Source organism: Eumetopias jubatus, unplaced genomic scaffold (assembly GCF_037043125.1).
Source record: "Eumetopias jubatus isolate StellerSeaLion01/CBP00866 unplaced genomic scaffold, mEumJub1_p1.0 scaffold_15, whole genome shotgun sequence".
NCBI lineage: Eukaryota > Metazoa > Chordata > Mammalia > Carnivora > Otariidae > Eumetopias > Eumetopias jubatus.
In genome coordinates, this window is record NW_028274821.1 from 78,255,047 (window position 1) to 78,268,572 (window position 13,526).

The following is a 13,526-nucleotide window of genomic DNA, read 5'->3' on the forward strand; positions in this document are numbered from 1 at the left end:
ACTGCAGTGTTTTTCAAACATGGCTGATCATAAGAATCACTGAGCTATTTGTTAATCATCCTGATTCCAGGGCCCACCCAAAGCGTACTGAATTAAGATCTCCAGGGGAAGACCTTAGGGATGTGTATTGTTATAATCAGGAGAGCTTGGAAAATAAAGCACGTTCATTGTTACCTTTTCTATATTTCCAATAGCAGTCTTCTGGATGTTTCAAAGTATTTCAACCTGCTGGGGTCATGCACCCTTACTGCTAATATTTAAATAAAAATGGAATAAGTTATCAATTTTTTCCATAGTCTGATTATGAGGGTGTGTCCAAAGTAAAAGCAGCCGTTGAGGATTTATATACAGGAGTCTTCCTTTGAAAATTATTAAAAATTTTATTTCCTGATTCCTTAGGATCCCATTAAAATGTTAGCACCATAAGGGCAGGGATTTTGTCTGAATTGTTTGTTGCTATATCCCATGAGCTTAGAACAGTACCTGAAACATGAATGTTTAATAAATATTTTCTGTTAGGACCAGATAACTCAGTCCACAGCACTTATGCTCCAAGAATAGCTCACATTTTGAATATCAAATGCTTTTTCTACCTGGCCCCTCAATCTCATATAGCACCTGGAATAGAACCATACAAAGGTCACTTCAAGTCCCAGCTCAAAACCTCAATAGCTGAAAATTTAGCTGGATAGTTGATGGTTCTAACACTGTCTATTTATCTTCTCATGAGTCACTTTAGAGACTGTGTGTCCAAGCACATGTCTTCAGGATGTATAGGACCAAGGGATGGGTAAGAAAGATGGAATACAAGTATTAGGATGGCCATTCTCTGTGGCAGGCCCCAGGAATGTGTCTGATGACAAGTAAGTAAGGGATCCTGATATTTTCATTGTTAAATCACAATGGAAAAAAGTAGAGGTAGAGATGACTTATTTAATCAATTGGTATTTTATATTGATAAAACAAACAAGAAACAAACAAAAAATACAACTCTAGGGGTGCCCGGTGGTGCAGTCTGTTGAACGTCTGACTCTTGGGTTTGGCTTAGGTTGTGATCTCAGCATCATGAGATCGAGCCCTACATCAGGTTCTGTGCTCAGTGTGGGGTTTGCATGAGATTCTCTCTTCCTCTCCCTCTGCCCTCCCTGCTCTTGCTCTCTCCCTCTCTCTCTCTCAAATAAATGAATCAATCTTAAAGAAACCAACCACGGCTTGGATGGTTGAGCGTCTGCCTTCGGCTCAGGTCATGATCCCAGAGTCCTGGGATTGAGTCCCGCATCAGCTCCCTGCTCCTTGGGAGCCTGCTTCTCCCTCTGCTTCTCTCTCTCTCTCTCCCTCTGTCTCTCATGAATAAATAAATAAAATCTTAAAAAAAAAAAAGAAACCAACCACAACGCACATTGTGTTGAATATACACTTTTATTCACACAATTCAAGGGAGCAATATTATGAAAACCCTCTGATTGAATCAGGAGTTATCTGTCATTTTACAATTTATGAAAAATAATTAAGTATATAGTCAAATGAAAATGCTCTTTGCCAAAAGAGGAAGAGGCAAGATAAGAATTAGCTAGTGGGTGGCCAAGACCCAAAACCCATAAATAAATAATCAAAAAACAAGTAAATAGATTAATACATAAATAAATAACAAGCACACATATTTCAGGATCAGGAAATACTGAAAATGTAGCTGAATGATATCATGGGGAAAGATAATTCAAGATTTCATAGTCATTTGAAATTAAAGACCTTTCGTTATTTTTTCTTGTTCCAGTCCGATTTCTCTGGTAGAATGATTTTTTTTTCTTTTTCAATCCTTCCCTTTAATAGAATTATATACCCATGCCCCTTTTCCCCGTGGCTTTGAAGTGCCTGTAGGTAGAGTAGGCGGAGTGCACATCCCTACCTCAACCCTAGCCCCATTCACTTTAGGCTTGGCCATCTGGCTTCCTTTGGCCAATGATATGTTAGCAGATAACAAATGAACAGAAGCTTTAAATGTGCTTGCTCTAGTCATCCCAGTTTCTTGTGCTTTTGCCACCTATCATGAGAAGATTGTGCCCTGGATAGCCTCTGGGACCATAATGAAGCCTTATGAGATGAATGACACCCAACCTGTGGCAGAACATCCCCCATCTCCTCAGTGGGCAACCCATAAACTAGAGAGTGAAAGAGTCAGCATGGTAAATGATTTTGCTGTAAAACCACCAAGAGTTTATGCAACATCATCACAGTAATATTTGGTTACTATAGTCTCCATACGCCTGTTATTCCTTTTTTTTTTTAAAGATTTATTTATCTGAGAGAGCGAGAATGAGAGAGAGAGAGTACATGAGAGGGGAGAGGATCAGAGGGAGAAGCAGGCTCCTCGCCGAGGAGGGAGCCCGATGCGGGACTCGATCCTGGGACTCCGGGATCATGACCTGAGCCGAAGGCAGTCGCTTAACCAACTGAGCCACCCAGGCACCCGATACGCCTGTTATTCCTGATGAGCACTATGTATTGTTCAAGGTGACGTTCACCTCGCCAGAAGTGCTCCAGTCTGTTACATGCATGAACTTGGACTGTAAGAAGCGATGTAGTTTCCAGTATCTGTGGTAGAACCTCATGTAGTTGCTTGTGACAGGCTGGGTGGCATGTACACAGAGATTAGCCATGAGCTCTAAATCTTAAATGACAACTATTTTTCATTAAACATGAACTGTAAATGGAAATAGGGCCATATGACATTATGCTCAATTATGGAAGAAACATTTATTGGCAAGAAAAGGTAGATTAGCTGCAATGATAAATCCAAAATCTCAGGGGTTTAGCAAAAAGTCAAGTATATTTCTCCCTCATGTAAAGTCCAGATGACTCTCCAGACCAAACATTCTCCATGTGGTGATTCAGTGATGCAGGCTGATGGAGGCTCCACCATACCCTACCTGTGTCATCAGGAACACATGGCTTTCATGGCCAATGAGGCAGGTAAACGGAGTGCAAAAGGGTCTTATAGTGGCTATTAAGTATTGCATCTCAGGCATGATGCACAACACTTCCTCTCACAACCCATTGATCAGAACTAGACACAGGGTCCTATCTGAGTAACTACAAGGCAGTAAGGAAATGTAACAATATCCTGTGCCTGGAAGGAGAGTGCAACCAGATCTGTGTAAACACTGGAAATCCCAACCACAAAACCATCTTGTTCTATGTGATTAAGCGGAGAAGATATTCAGTGGACTGTCAGTATGCTAATAATAATTACTATGTCAAATGCAACACATGACAAACTTTAGCTGACTGATGTGCAAACACAATTTTTAAAAAGTATCCTGGAGTGTAACTAGTGACTACACATTTAAAGTGAGACCTGTATTAACATGAAAGAATATTCACAAAGAGTTCCCCAGTACTCTAAGTGGTGGAAGCCTCCAAGAAATTACTCTCTATACCTCGGTCTGGGGTAATGAACCTGTGTGATATAATTGGAATCCCTCACAGAGGAGGGCACAACCTTTTGAGCCCTTTTGGGAGTAGAATTGTAAAGGATATGAGGTAGAAGGAAGGAGAATTTTAAGTCTCCCTGTGGACCTAAATTGCTGTGGGGTAGATAAAACATCCCCAAATTGCTCTGAAGCTATCCAAGCATTAAAAATTCCATGCAACAGAGAGCAGTGTTAAACTAAAATAAGACACCACGTAGACACGGAGGACTCCTGGGGGAAACAACCAACTCCACTCAAGAGGTCATGGTCGGCAGGAGGGGGGCTGATCATGGGGATTTGTAGCCATGGTTAACAATGCATGATCCAGGCAATGTTCATCTACCATATAATGAGCTAGACTCTCCAATAAGACATCAGTGCCCAAAGTTCTGAAACTGTGAATTGGACAAAATAACCACAGGGATAATAAAACTATTTTATAGGCTTAGAAAAATAGAAAGTAGGGTTTCAAAATGAGTCATGCTATACAATTTGTGGGTCCATACAGGAAGAAAAATTGGCAATAGTTAGGGAGTTAATAAGAGAGAACTAGATGAAAACTCTGCCTTATGTCTTGGGTAGGCTTTTATTTATAAGATCTCTATTGGGTATAAAAAGTAAGATCTGCCTGGGAAGTAATATTGTCTAGACATGACTCCCAGAAGTATCATTTTACTTTTGTTCTTCCAAGCAATTGTGTTAAATTTGTAACTACCCCAAGCATCCACACCTCCTGAGTGTATGCTGCTGGGTCGAGAGGTGCCATTTTCCCTGCTCAGATCAGAGTCCTAAAGACCTGTTCATTGCAGCTTCTGTGAAACTCGCTGGTTTTGCTCTAAGGAACAGTAGATGCCATAGATGACCATTTTTGAAATGGCGAGAAAACATGAGGTGGTTCCAGTCATGGATGGAGAAACTGTGTGTCTCCATGTAAATAAAGTGATACATATTTCTGAAAGAGCTCCTGGGAGGGCCCCTGCCTTTAAGGTTACAGGCTACCTAACTGTTAGCATCTCTTTATTGGCTGAGGGTAAACGATGTACCTCAGAAAAAGTCTACAATGTTTGGCTCAAATGGTTTAAGGTGCGAGAGTATCATTCTTGAAGACAACATTTTGAGGTGAATTAGAACTTATTTCATTTGTAGGTCATCTTGCATAAAGTTGAAACCGCATGAATGAAACATACAACACACACACCCACACCCCCCTCCCCCCCACACACATGGGTTGACTCTTATTTCACTGACCCTAGGGTGCCAGGAAACAGTATTTTCCTACTTTAAGTTAACATGGAATTCTGGCCTAAATGCAAGGATTTCTATACCCTGAAGAGTACATCATTTAGCTTTTTTCCAATAACTCTTGGAAAGTCTTTCCTTGAAAGCCTAGGGATTTTGGCCATTTTCATGCTTATAATCATTCCTTCATCTGGGGATAAGAATTGACTCCATATATTGTTACATAGAGACATAGAACACAAAGCATGAGCCCTTCAAGTCTGAAGGGAGAATTTGTGTGTAAATTACCATAAAAGTAGTGAATAAATATTGAGGTATTCTATAGTCTTTTTGTCTTACATCATGATATGATAAGTTTCATGCTTACTACTTTGTCATGTTCCTGCTAATAAACAGGAGAGCCTTGACCTACTTTACAATATTTTTGCTAGAGAAGAGAGGGAGCCCCACCCACAGAGCCCCACACACAAAAGGAAAAGCTGTAAATGGATATTACCACTGTCAGGCATGTTGAGTGAGAGACTCAGGTTCCTCACCCCCAAGGAGAAGAAATGGGAAGGTTTGGTCTGCTGAGGCTAAGAGGAGTGATCAACCCTGGCTGCTAGCCTCTTCTAAGATGGAAAAAAGCATGTAGTGCCTTCATTACTTCTGGAAATGAAAAAATGAAAGAACCCACCCCAGGAACAGGCCAAAAAGCAGTTCAGGTTTTTTGTTTTTGTTTTTTTTCATTTTGTGCTGTTTTCTTGGGCAGAATGTAAAAATATTTTACTAAAGAAACAATTTTTCCTTATGTATGTCATGTGTGTCTTCTAACACATCCATTCACTGCCTTACGAATACAATCAAGTGCATTTTTGCTGATCTCCAGAACCCACCTTCCTCTACTAATCGTGAAATTCTCCCATTTCCCCCATCACATCTTTCTCTTATTCCTCACATTTAAATTATTTATCTCATTCTCGTCTTACCTCCTAAAGATTTTCCTTCCTCTCTGTCATCAAATCGTGAAGTTCAGACATTTTTCCTTGAAGTATGTGACATACTCTCACAAAGAGATTTGAGGTCCTGATGGAACTTAAATCACAGCATTGCTCTGAAACCTAAAATTGAAAGTGACAGAAAAAAAAGTTTTAATTTGGGGGTTCATAGCCTTCCTCTTCACTTTCATTTCTCTGAATCTCATGTTTTCTTCCCAGTGGGGAAGAGTGAGGTGTTATTTATCCATCTCCTTCAAACCAAAATATAAATGCTACGTAAATTCAAACATCCCAGGTCATCAAAGTCCCTCCTTGGCCGTTATAGCACCTGAATTTTCTCATTGGTTATCTCTTCCTCAGGCTAAGTGCCCTTGGTCTCCCCTCTCCCCCAAGATCTAGCCCATCTCCAGCAATGCATGCCTGTGCACACGTATGTCCACCACACACACACAATCTCCTTTATCCTCACCTGATAACTAGGTTTCTTTATCTCTTTTCTTGGGTTTACCTGGGAAACTAACAATCCTTCCCATTTTTTCTAGTTTTTTTTTTATTGTGGTAAGATATAATAAAATATTTCTCATTTTAACTATTCCTAAGTGTACAGCTCAGTGTCATTAAATACATCCACAATGTTGGCTAACCATCACCACTATCTGTACCCAAAACTTCTTCATCATCCTCAGCAAATACTCTGTACCCATTAAATGAAAATTCCTCCTTCCACTCTTCCCTCAGCCCGTGGTGACCTCTATTCTACTTTCTGCCTCTGACCTTGCTTATTTTAGGTACCTCATGTAAGTGGAGTCATAATGATGTTTGTCTACCTGCATCTGGCTTATTTCACTAAATATGCTTTTTTGAAGGTCCTCTCATATTTTAGCATACATCAAAGTTTCATTTCTTTTTTTATATTGAATAACATTCCATTGTGTGTGTATATATCTATATATCTCACATTTTGTTTATCCATTAATCTGTTGATGGGCACTGGAGCTGCTCCTACATTTGGGTTATTGTGAATAATGCTATAGTGAATATCAATGTAGACATGCACACAAACACACTTTGCCTAGCTAACACTTTGTTGTTTTGAATCTCTCAGCTCAACATAACGTCCTCAACAACACCTTCTCTGCCCCTTTCCTGACCAGGTCAGTCCTGCAGGTAGATCACCTTTACCGCTCTACACGGATCAATGTAGGTGACTATGTATTTGTGATGTGATTTGAGAAATGACAGAAAAGCCTACTACACTGCTGTGTACTTAGTGGGATCTCCAAAACTGTCCATTGAACAAGCCAATAGGAGACACTTCAAGTGTGGTAACTGTCATTTTTCTGAATGAATCATTATCTAATCTAAGGCTGACATTAAAATAGAGAACTGGACTGGAAGGCGAAGACTATAAGACAACAACCATGAGCACAATGACAAAAATGATTCAAGAGAAGAAGTGTTCCTCCCTTGGTAATCACAAGCACCATTCACATATGAAAATGAATTTGGCTGAGGACTATTGATTTTCTCTTTGCTTTACTCCTGGCTTTGTACTGAGACTCCAGCTCTCAAGAAGAAGAATGCCCTGCTCCAGTTTCACTTGGCCTTGGTTTACCTTCAGCTCAAACATGCCTGCCTGGCTGTCAGATTTAATTAAAGGGCAAGACAATAGCAACAACAACCGAAGCAGGAGAGTTGAGAGACCTTGCTTGTTTTGTGAAACAGAATATTTAGAAGCGATTTTCAAAAGGCAAATGAGCAGAGCAAAGATCACTGGAGCATCACACAGCTTGGCAGCAGTGGAGAAGGCAGCCCCACAGGTCTTTGGGTCCTCTGCCTTGTAGGCAGGCAATGTGGAGGGGAAAACCGCTCTGTCCACTCTGTGTGTGGAGAGGGCATGAGCCAGAATTTCTGGAAGACAGAATCAGAAAGAAGGCTCCAAACAGTCAGACCTGTTCCTGTTCCATAATGGCAGCTGGAAACGTTCAGTCAGATGTGGGTGCACGCATAGCCCCAGCTCAGGTCCTTACACTGGGTGGGCATGATCTGGTAGGCTAGGGCAACTGGGGGTGGATTATAAGACCACTAGAGGGTGGGGAAGGAGTAAGGTGTCTACAGTAGGGAGAAGGTGGTGATGATCATGCCAAAGGGCTACTCTGGGGCAGACATTTAGTCTCCCTCGTGTTTTCTATCAGCACCCCCTTACTGCCACTAGTCACCTTTTTCTCTTCTGCCATTCCTCAGAAAACTCTTCCCTGATTTTAGCCCACATCCCTTCTCTTATTTCTTATCCTAATTCAGCATCACAATATGCCAAATAAAATTTCCTTATTTCAAGAGAAAACGTGTGGAGTGGGGTGTAAAATTGAGTGACAAAGTCAAAACCTTTTGTAATGATTAGCAGAGAGGAAAGGTTCGGGGCATTCCAGGGACTTTGTCCCATCACTCAAGATAACTTTTAAGAAAGTTACATCTTTTTTAAGTGGGAGTTCTTCCATCTCCCTGAGTTTTTACCTGAAAAACTTTCCAACCCTCAGAGAAAACCCTCTGAAAGAATACTATATTGAATATACATATATCCTTCATTTAGTTTCACAATTGTTAGCATTTTGTCACATTTGTTTTATCTGTATATACACGTGCATGGGCACATACACAAGCACAAATAGGCTTTTTTTTTTTAAAGATTTTATTTATTTATTTATTCGAGAGAGAGAGAGAGCAAGCAGGAGTGGGGAAAAGGGGCAGAGGGAGAGAGAGAAGCAGACTCCCTGCTGAGCAGGGAGCCCATCACGGGGCTCCATCTCAGGACACTGAGATCACGACCTGAACCAAAGGCAGACACTTAATGGACCGAGCCACCCAGGTGGCCCCCCCTTTTTTTAGAGGGAAGGAGAGTAAGAGAGAGAGTGAGCAAGTACACAAGTGGGGGGGTGGGGCAGAGGAAGAGGGAGAGAGAATCTTAAGCAGGCTCCACGCCCAGTGCAGAGCCTGACATAGGGCTCAATCTCACAAAACCCTGAGATTGTGACCTGAGCCAAAAATCAAGAATCAGTCACTCAACTGACTGAGCCACCCAGGCACCCCTTTTTCTGATCTTTTGAAAGTAACTTGCAGTCATCATAATATTTCAATCCCAAATACCTTAGACTTTTATCTATGTATAAAGCACAAGGACCTTGTCATACATAAGAAATTTAAGCCTGATGTGGTAATGCCTAACAAGTAATCTATATTAAAATTATCCAAGTGCTCCCCAAATATACTTCATAGCTCTTTTAACAAATCCCAGATCCAGTTAAAGGTCTCCCATTGCATCTGGTTTTTATGTTTCTTTATTGTCCTTTGATATACAGTCCCCCCTTATTTATGTATATATGGATGTTTATTTATTTATTTAAGATTTATTTACCCATGTTGGGGGGTGGGGAGGGAGAGAGGGAGTGGGAGAGAGAGAGAAGCAGACTCCCTGCTGAGCGTGGAGCCTGTCATGGGCTCAATCCCATGACCCTGATATCACAACCTGAGCTGAAATCAAGTTGGACATTTAACCAACTGAGCCATCCAGGCACCCCTATTTGTTTATTTTTATTCATGAGCAATTTTTTGAGAGTCCAGGCTAATTGTCTTGCAGAATTTCCCCAAACTTTGGATTTTCCTTTTTCCTCATGAATAGATTCAAGTTAAATCTTTTGGGAAGATATTGTATAATTTACTTTGAATTACATCAGGAGGCACATAATGCCAGTTTATCCCATTAATGGTAATGCTAAATCAGATCACTTGATTAAGGTAGTAGCCATTAGGTGTCCCCATTATAATGATTCTCTTTCCTTAATTAAGAAGTTATCTGTGGGGGCGCCTGGGTGGCTCAGTCGTTAAGCATCTGCCTTTGGTTCAGGTCATGATCCCAGCGTCCTGGGATCGAGCCCTGCATCAAGCTCCCTGCTCCACGGGAAGCCTGCTTCTCCCTCTCCCACTCCCCTTGCTTGTGTTCCCTCTCTCGCTGTGTCTCTCTCTGTCAAATAAATAAATAAAATCTTAAAAAAAAAAGAAGTTACCTGTGGGACCATGGTTTGATCTCCCATGAATATACTGTTTTTAAAGAACATTTTACCCAATGGCTTAAACTTCTCTTGTTGACCCATTATCTCTTGATGGTTACCAAATGTGACTTTCTATTATACCAATAACATATATTAGTTTGTATTCTTTTGTAAAGAACTCTCCCTTTCTCTTTCAAAGGGGGAGATGCAGATTGTGTCTTGAAGAGAAGACCCAAAATTACATAGGAATAAAGCCCACAGTACTGACTGCTATCTTGCTTAAAATGTTCTAAGTGTGGTTAGATGATTTTCCCTCTGGCTGGTCTTCTTTGATGTGGGTTCCAAATCCTCCAAATCTTTGGATGTTCCAACACCACAGTGCCTGTTTCTTCCCAGCTCTCCGAGCACGTAAAATCACCCACATTGTATGAGGACTTTAGATCCTCCACCCAGAATCAAAAGTATGGAATCACTCTTGTAAAGTATACACATGTGATTCCTCACCAGGGATGAAGTTAACCCATGAAGTTAAACTCAGTTTGTGGTGTAAATAGGGTGGGAGATCGTAGGCTCCAGATCGGAACAGTTGTAGTAAGGGACATGATTGAGCACCGTCAAGCCCATAAAAACTTAAGTCCTAGCATACAGACTGAGTAGGGAAGGAGGAGTAACGGGGAATAAGCAAGAGATGGATATTCTGATGTACATCAGAGACAGGTAAGAAAGGGGGACACTGCAGATCGCTTGTCTTCTTTAGAACCCTTTGATCTTATTGTGGATTTAACACAGATTCAGCTCCCTGCAGTGGAGCTCGCTGCTAGGTGAGACCAGACTGGGTTAAGGGAATCAAATGTCTGATTGGGGCCGCCATGGTAGTAGAGGTGGTTGTCCACCATGACACCCTAGCACCTGCTCACCTCGGCTCTCTGGCTCAGTTCAGTGGGATTTATGCAGTGTCGGCAACAAGGCTGACATGTTCTCTCTCGATCCCCGTCTGGCAAGGAAGTTCCTGCAGAGATCAGAGAAGGCGAAAGCTAGTGCACGTGTGGGTGGGGGGCATGGCAGCAGGGAGCAGAGGGTAGAGACAAGTGTGTTTAAATCAGCAGAAGGATCAGTGCCAGGCAGGAGCAATTTTGAGATTAGGACTTCGGGTTCTATTTTATTTTATTTTTTATAGAAAGAAATGATTTCTCTCTGATGAAAAAGTCGTGCTGCTCTATTGTTGTGATCTCACCTCCACTCAGTTTCACGCAGTTTCATTTCTGACCCACTTTCTTCATCTCCTTTGCTTGTTTCCTTCAAGAGCAGTTTTAGCTCCCAACCCCAGCCAGTACCTTGCTTAAATTGCTTTAATCTCCAAGTGCTTCTTATATTGATTTTAAACAGTTAAGCTGTCAGTCAACTCCTCTCCTTGTGCAGCAGTGGAGGGCAGAGAGATTAAAACAACAAATAAATAAGGCTGGAGCTAGGAAGTTGGTTAGAATTTCCAAATGAATGTCAGCAGCTCCTAGCAGCTCCTCTCCTCCACCCTACACCGTGAAGGTGCAAGAGCGTTATGAAGAGACTAGGCCCAGCTTTGTGATGTTAATAATAGCCAGCATTTAATGAATAGCTGCTTGCTGCCAGGAACCCTTCTAAATACTGTATTCATATTAACTCATTTAATACACAGATCAGGAGGTAAATACTGTCATTAATCTCTTTTAACAGAAGAGGAAACTGAGGCACGGAATGGCTAGGAGAACATGAAAGGCACAGAGCATGAAATCAAAGGCAGTCTGGCCGTATGAGATGAACTAGTAGCCAGCAAGTTATAAGGACTCCCTTGCCTTATAACTAAGTCTCCACCAGATTGTAGCAGAATGAAAGAGAAATGCCACCTTCCAAGAAACAAAGGGAAGAATGGTCAAAACAGGTAAAAGTTAAATACCCTTTAATCCAATAAACATGCATGAAGCCCTGATGATGTATAGGCACTGAGCTTGATCCTGGAGATATAGAGATGGTGAAGATGCTGTTATAGCTCTCAGCAACCTCAAAATTTAATGGAGTCTAATCACAGGTAGGCAATCCATGGGGAAGATGGTGGCGGAAGAGGAAGAAAAGGCAGGCAAGTGATTCAACAGCTCTTCATCCTTCAAGTTATGACTCAAACCTCACCTCCTCCAGAAAGCCTTAACCCTAACCACCTCTGGCTGCTTCCCTCTCGTCTTGTCACTCACTGTTGAATACTACAAACAGTAGGATCACTTGTTGGTCTCTCCCACTAGATCAGGGGTCTGCAAACCACATTCTGAGGGTAAAATCTAGCTCACTGTCTGTATTTATTTTTAAAGATTTATTTATTTATTTATTTGAGAGAGCGAGAATGAGAGAGAGAGAGTACATGAGAGTGGGGAGGGTTAGAGGGAGAAGCAGGCTCCTCGCCGAGCAGGGAGCCTGATGTGGGACTTGATCCCGGGACTCGATCCCGGGACTCCAGGATCATGACCTGAGTCGAAGGCAGTCGCTTAACCAACTGAGCCACCCAGGCGCCCCGTGTCTGTATTTTTTTTTTAAAGATTTTATTTATTTATTTCAGAGAGGGAGAGAGAAAGCATGAGCAGGGGGAGGGGCAGAGGGAGAGGGAGAAGCAGACTCTCTGCTGAGCAGGGAGCCTGATGTGGGGCTCCATCCCAGGACCCCAGAGATCATGACCTGAGCTGAAGGCAGACACTTAACTGACTGAGTCATCCAGGCACCTGCTCACTGTCTGTTTTATAAATAAAGTTTTATTGAAACACAGGCACAGTCATTTGTTTACATATTGTCTATGACTTCTCTTGAGCTGCAGCAGCAGAGTTGGACAGTTGCATCAGACACTGTCTGGTTTGTAGAGCCTAAACTATTTACTAACTGGCCCTTTTCAGAAAAAGTGTTCTGGCCCTTATTCCAGACTATGACTATTTTTAGGGCATTTCTGAATGTGAAACAGCCAGCACTATAGGAGGAGGGTCATTTTGGGTCTGTAATCCCTGCAGCAGCAACATTTTAGCTTGGCCTGCGGTAGATTCTTAAAAATGGAAGTTTCTGCTGGAGAGACAAGTAGAGGGGATACTGAACTCCTACCCAGCTCTTCTGTTCCCGGCTCAGTGCATATCCCAGCACTTGCACAGCAAATGGTGATTTAGCAACCAAACCGGGTCTGCTGAAACTGCTCTGCAAGAACTAACACACATAGGAAGAGCAGCTTGGGGCAGACAGAAGGGATGAAGTGGAGACAAAGGAAAAATAGACCATGCGTGGGATGATTTGCCACTTTAATTTTCGTAGGGAGTGACATCACTTCTGTGACAGGTAGGTTATTTTGGTTTGTCATTAGGACTCTTATTAATATGGTGTTGGATGAATCTAACTGCACCTGCTGTGTTAGGAATCGTAAAGTGGTGTGTATAATGTCACATCTATCTCGGGAAGGACTGAACAGAAGCTGGTGTCAGGGTGGGCAAGTAACAGATTGGACGGTGAGTAGAAATTACCTGCACAATTTCTGTGCTCTGAGCTGGTAACAAGCCCAGGATGTTTGAATGAATACTCTACCCAAGCAATGGCTGGCAAGAGGATCATCCATCTTGAAAGAGAACATTTTTGCCTGAAATGCAGCATGCCATGAAAGAGCTCAGCCGGTCTGAACATGATGGTGCCTTGGCTGGCAGTTTCCCCCCAAGTGGTATGTGGAGAACAGTGCGGTTTTCGGAGGGATGGCTGCAACCTGCAGAGAGGCCTAAGAGTCAGGAGGAAGAGGTAAACCTGAT